Source organism: Lactuca sativa, chromosome 9 (genome assembly GCF_002870075.4).
Source record: "Lactuca sativa cultivar Salinas chromosome 9, Lsat_Salinas_v11, whole genome shotgun sequence".
NCBI classification, from domain to species: Eukaryota; Viridiplantae; Streptophyta; class Magnoliopsida; order Asterales; family Asteraceae; genus Lactuca; species Lactuca sativa.
In genome coordinates this window covers 27,004,422-27,011,401 of record NC_056631.2, presented here as the reverse complement: position 1 = coordinate 27,011,401, position 6,980 = coordinate 27,004,422, and the positions used below count along the sequence as shown (strand labels likewise).

Here is a 6,980-nt window from a genome sequence, read left to right as displayed (position 1 = left end):
AAGCACTTCTAAAATCCAACAACCCTATGCGGCCCTTTAAACCAAATTCTCCGTACCGTGAGTAGTTTAAAAGATATTATAACGACACTGTGACAACCCGAAATTTCTATTCTGTACAAACCATATCAAGTCAATAGAAGTTAGAACAGTTGCAGTAAGTTTTCAGACTTTTAGTATAAGTTTGAGCATCTCAGGATTTTACACTTAAAGAGATATCATGAGAGAGGATCCACTAGGGTTTTGTGCAACTCTGTTATTCCAAAACTCTATGATATTAGATTTCACTGCCTGAATAAAATATTTTCTGCCAAAAACCCCAGGGGTATATATATGGTTCTTAGCCATATTTATTCATTAGTTACATTTCCAACTAGAGAAAAGCCAAATTCTCTCTCACGGATCTTCAGCCTTTCGTCCCAAAACGTGAGTACTTCTATCTAGGTGTATTATAGAGCTTATTATGTGTCTAATAACCTAGAAATCATATGAAAACAACAAGATCAAAGAGTTTACAGCCCAAGAACATCTTGGACCGTAAACCCTTCTTTAAGGGACAAAAGAGTGCCCTAGTCCCTTCCTTTTGCAATAACACTAGCCTAGATTCATTCCTAGTTAAGTTAGGGATTTGAAAACACCAAAAACACCATGCCCATGAGAGATTACGACCGTAATCTCTAAGGGATTTGGTTCTAGGGCCATGAACTCCTCAAAGGAGTTGAAAGGTGCCCTAATCTCTTCCAAGGACTAAGCCATCAAGTAGCAATACTTATAGGGGACATGTAAGAGTTCAAAACACCAAATAAACTAAGGCTTAGGAGCTTACGGCCGTAAAATCAAGATTTTATGACCGTAAACGCATTGTTGTTATGGTCTTGGAGAGTAAACTCAAGAATGGGGTCCTTTGGAACCCTAAACCCACTAGCCTTGTCCTACAACAACTTAGATGAAATCCTTAGGGATAATAACATTTATATAAGGTGTTTAGCATGTTCTAGGAGGTCTTGAAATTTTCAATTAGTAGTTTAAGACTAATTGGGTACATATATGTGTGATTATATGTTAACTAGGATCATAGAGTGTGTTCAAGACTTCACTTGACACCTAACAATCCTACATCTTCAGTTCATCCGTACCACTCACTACAGGTGAGTTCATACCCCTTAATCAATAGTTTAAATGTTTTTAAATGATTTTATGAGGGGAATACAAGTTAAATAATTATAGTTATTACATCAATCACATGTTATTAATAACTACAAAACCAATGATTTTCTTACTGTTCAAACTGTTTATCAAACTGTTTTACTTCAAATTGTCTTAAAAACTCTTTTACATATCAAATGCTTTTACGAAACTTATTTTATACTTTTATATTGTCAATTGCATGCCTAGATATGTATAGTTATATAAGTAATGTTTGAAGGACTTAGGAAGGATAACCCGCCTTATTTCCTTTTCCCCGTTGGGATGTGGTCTGGTAGGATATCGGGTATCCGTCCGAAGGTCGTTTAACTATTAGTTATATATCATGTGTACATATATATTCATAAAGGTTCTTCCAGTCAATTCAATACCCTGGGTAGCAGGGGTATACTCCCATGTTCATACGTACAAGTTATATTACTAGTAAACTACAATAGGCGTAGTTTAGGGTTTTACTAATATTAATACTAGAACAATGAATCATACAAAGAATCAGTTCATACATGAGTCATAACTTATAGTGATGAGAAACAAACATAATACATAGTTATGAGAAATAAAGATAATACATAGTGATGAGAAACAAACATAATACATAGTGATGAGAAACAAACATACAGGCTAGTCAGAGAAAGAACACACAATACAGCTAGCACATACATTACATATACTTTACATTCAGTTATGTGAGCCATTAAATGGGTCATGGCACTACCTGCCATGACCGTTTTTGTATCCGGAATCTCCTTAATTGGGGAGCGTATGAGTTTGCGTATAGATCTATACTGGATTGACTATCCTACACCTTGCTGCTCGCTACAGTGGGACTTGCAAGTCTACGGGTGCCAAATGTCATTTCTTACGGCGTCTTACATCGTCGTTTTACTATTGAGTCGGTAGCAGGGTACAGGCCGATCACATGGTACTTTAAATAACAATTGGTTTAAGGTAGTTAGTACAGCAGTAGTTACTTAATACAACACTACAGTGCTATAATATTTATCCCATTACATTTACTCCGTGAACATTCACACGATGCACGGTAATGTAAAAACTATATTTTTGGTTAATGATAGTCGGATTTGGGAAAATACACACTCTTACAAGAGACACACACAATTACTAGATGCCTTGGTAGCAGGCTACTCTTAGTAGGAAACATAGGGTTTTCTAGGATAGTTCAAACAAATACAAACTTTACAAAACTTATACATTACATCTTACAAACATCTTACAATTTCTTTCATACAAACTAATACACTAATATACTTATGATCTCACCAACTTTAAAGCTGATACTCGCTTTCAAAATAACTTGTATTCTCAGGTCACCAGTAGACAGGTATCGGTGCCAGGTTTTTTAGAAGATGGAGCTTGTTCAAGACTCCTCTTTTATTTTGATGTACTCTTTGGTGTCTATTTAACTTGACAGAACACACTTGTATGAAATTATATTATTAATGCAATGGATGATGTTATTGCTTCTTTACTATTTGCATTGTTGTGATGTTATACATGACGTCCTCCACCCCCGAACGATTCCGCCGTTCAGGTTTTGGGGTGTGACAGACACTTATATAAGTCATAATAATAGCCCAAATATTTATTATAAGTTCATAATAACAATACTAATTTTAAATATAAGCTATATTAAAATAGGGTAAGCATAACTTACTTAAAAGGGGGTTTTAGCTAGCAGTCGGGCTCTGCAGTGGCAGAACTTCGTCGTTGAATCTTTCTAAGAAAGATTCGTGCAACGCTTCAGCGCTGTCACACCCCAAAACCGGAACGGCGGAAACGTTCGGGGGTGGAGGATGTCATGTCAAGTATCACAAGGTATGTATATGGTAAGCAAGTAATGAACAACCATTTCATTTAGAAAGAAAGTGTTTACAATGTGTGTGTTCACAAAACATAGAAGTCATAAACAAATAACAAAACAAGACTTGAAGCTGTAATGCTCCATCTTCTAAAGTCCCAGCACGAGCACCTGTCTAATAGTCTCCTGAGAATACAAGTTATTTGAAAGAGTTTATCAGCAATTAAGCTGGTGAGTTCATAAGATTTTAGTGATGTGAGTAAGCTGTAAAATGTGGTTGAAAATGTATATGCACAAGTGATGTAAGCTGTAAATACTGTTTTGAAATGTTTGCCTGTTCCTCTAGAAAATCCTATATTTCCTACTTGAATGGAAGTTAAGTAAAATGACACTACAAGCCTTTCTATGCGTACTATGTGGGTACATGTTATATATACTTATAGTAAATAAACAATCGATTGTGTGCATCTGCCCTAAACTCACAACCCAACGGGGAACAACAAGTAAGGCGGATAGCACACATTCTATTGGTTGTTAGATCATTGTCATATATAACCTTGGTGTATTCACTTGTTACTCATGGAGTTATATGTAATGGTTCCTTTATATCTAATGGAGAGTTCTTTTTACGAAAACCTATATTTCTTATAGTAAACTAATGACTATGGTGATTACTTTTATAATAACTTTGTTTATGCTACTATATATAATCTGATATCGGGTAGAAAGTTAATTGGGTGAATCTGCCCTAAGCCCACAATCCAACGGGAACAAGACGTCGGGCGGAAAACACACATTTAGCTATCTATTGGATATTAGTTTTATATATAAACATGGTGTATAAACTAAGGTGTTATAGAGTTAGTCACCTAAAGTCTCTGAAACTGTAGTGGCTTAATAAAATGGATTAGGCCCTTTTCTGGGACATCTCTAGTTTTGTATACAAAAAATACTGACTTTGATAAGTAAGTTTTGTAATAGAATAACTGTGCGTTGACTCTGTGTCCTATGACCTGATCCATACCTGGTACCCTTATGATGACTTAATGTATACTAAGCATAGATATATATAGATTCGGGTAGATAATAAATTGGGTGACCTCAGTTCAAGCCCACATCCAACGGGAACATGAATTGAAGCGAAGAGCACACATCCTATTAGCTGTCGGAATCTACTAACATATTGATATGTGCATAATTAGCTAATTATTTAACATATATTCTTGGTTATTTTTGGTTAGTTATGAGAATAATATGGAAAAAAAGTACTTAAAATGCTTTGAATTGTGTTTTCAGTCCAAAAGATATGCTTGGAGGCAAAAAGGAGAAAAGGGAAAGCAAGTGAAGGTTAAAGAATGGAAAGAGAGACTTACTCGGCGAGTAGGTCGGCATTACTCGGCGAGTACGCGATGAGATGCCAGGAGATATGTACGACTGCTGATCTAGAGACGGATAAGTATTGACCTACTCGGCGAGTTTATTCTGCTACTCGCCGAGTACCCTCTGTTTGAGGATATCTATAAAAGACGAATCCTTATTCCATAAGAAGGCATTCCTGGCAAGTTTTAAAGGGAGAGCTGCGACTAAAAGGTTCAGAAGGCGCTAAGGAACCCTAGGCTTCAAGAGTTGGAAGAATTCAAGCAATTAGGTTAATTCTACCACTTAGACTTAGGAATTAAACATGTTTGCTTTCATAAACTTTGTTTTTATGCTTGTTTCTACTGCAACTATGAGCTAAACTCGTTTTTGTTTCTGTTTGGGGAATACCAAAGAACTCCTATGGTTTAATTATTGATTCTTGTTTAATTGTCTATTGGTAATTTATTAAATTAAGTTTGTTAAAGAACCTTATGTATTAATCACTACTATTTTCTGTTAATTGGAAGGCAATTAGGTTGCATGAACATCACTTAATTGTTAACCTCATATGTCTATGTGAATGCTAAAATATATGCTTAGAAGTAATGATTATGAAACTAAGATTAATAAGAAAATAGGAAGATTAATATGTGAGCTTGTTTGAGAAACCATCAACAAGAGGTTAATTGAATTAATAACTTAATTAACCATTACAAATCTTATTTAATCCAAATAATTAATCTAGGGAATTAATTAGTTTAAACACTTGATCAACGCTTAAATTAGTTAATTGTCTAAGGGTTAGGAGTAATGAACATGAACCTAACTACTATCATTGGTAACCAATAGCAATTAATCTACCTTAACTTAAATAACCATAGGAGTGAATTGGTTGAACCTAAATAGAAACATCTTTATCAAATTTGGTGAATAGTTGTTGCTTTAGTTAATTAGTTAAATTTAATTTGTTTAAGTTTCTAGTCTTGCAAAACTAGAGAAAAAACCATTTACTTTTATTATTTGTTTTAGTTAAAATTAGCTATTAGTTTAATTTCCGTTCCCTGAGTTCGATACCTTACTTATCAATCTATACCACTTAAAGACAGGTTCACTGCCTTTGTGTGCTCAAATTATTAATAAAAAGTAGGGATAAAACTAATTGAATTTACACACATCAAGTTTTTGGCGCCGTTGCCGGGGAACGGTTCTAAATAATTAAGCTAATTTCTAATTTTTTCGATCCTTTGTGTGAGTTTACTTGCATAAAGTTCATTTATTGCAATTTAGTATCCAGTAATTAGGTTTTAGTATCTGTTTTAGTTAAGTTAAAACTTAAATTTTTTTTTTGAAATATCACTGATACTCGCCGAGTGCACTCGCACCTACTCGGCGAGTAGCAGTTTAACCAGCAATTTTTTTTCTTTTCTTTTACAATCTTTTTGTTCTTTTTACGTTTTTTTTATTTGATTAATTTCAGGACTCTCATGACCAGAGGAGCAAACACACCACTGGTACCTCCGTTTGAAGATCCCGAATCCGAATTGAAAAGAAACAAAGGGAAGGACGTGGAGAGTTCAAGCACACCAAAGAAATCACCATTGTCCAACTTGAAGACTGTTTTTGGGAAAAAGAAGAGCAGTAAATCAGGAGCTTCTAGCGCTTCCTTGACAATTGAGGAGCCGATCCAAGAAGATATTGGATACGAGACCGAGGAAGAAGAGGAGGCAACGTACGAACAAGAAACCGGATCGGAGGAAGAGTTAGCATTCACTATGGCTAACATTGATGAAATTCCCATGGGGGAATGGAAGAAGAGGATGCGCGACGACCATGGCCCGGGACTTGTGCAACCCGCAATTCCCGCAACTGCTACCTTCGAACTAAAAGGTCATATCCTAGCTGCACTTAAGGAAATACCTTTCTATGGGAAAGATCATGAAGATGCCTACAAACATTTGGATGAAGTAAATGATGTTGCTGACTATTTCAACATTCCAAATGTAACCCGCGAAACTCAACTACTTCGGATGCTTCCGGTAACCTTCAAGGGTGCTGCTAAAGACTGGCTCAAATCACTTCCTCCCGGGTCAGTCACTACTTGGGCCAAAATGAAAGAAGAATTTATAGATCACTTTTGCCCACCATCCAAAATAGCCAAACTCAAGAAGGCCATTGCAAACTTTGAACAACAAGCTGGAGAATCTTTATATGAAGCATGGGAGAGGTACAAAAGTTTACTACGAAATTGCCCACACCATGATCTAAACAGCCAGCAAGAAGTTTCCATCTTTTATGATGGAGTTAATGTCACAACCCGGCAGTTGCTAGACTCACAAGGCCCACTTACAAAGAAGCCACCCCCGGTGATTAAAGAATTAATTGAAGAATTCTCTAAACACTCTAGAGAATACCACAACCCTAGGAATGATGTCACGAGGGGAGCCGCGTACGCTGCTACTGAAGATTTATCCGCGGTCATGGCCATGTTAAAAACCATGGATAGGAGAATGGACAAAATGGATCAAACTATCCATGCCATACGGGTGGGTTGTGAAAACTGCAATGGACCTCACCTCACTAGGGATTGTGATTTAGATGA

The 6,980-nt window shown here is 36.1% G+C and overlaps 1 non-coding gene across 1 annotated transcript; it reads right to left on the bottom strand.

The window, feature by feature from the left end:
• Positions 1-6,537: 6,537 nt before the first annotated feature.
• On the bottom strand, positions 6,538-6,644 carry LOC128129428 (small nucleolar RNA R71). The gene has a single exon (XR_008227326.1). It is a non-coding gene; the product is annotated as a small nucleolar RNA R71 (small nucleolar RNA).
• Between the last annotated feature and the right edge of the window lie 336 nt (positions 6,645-6,980).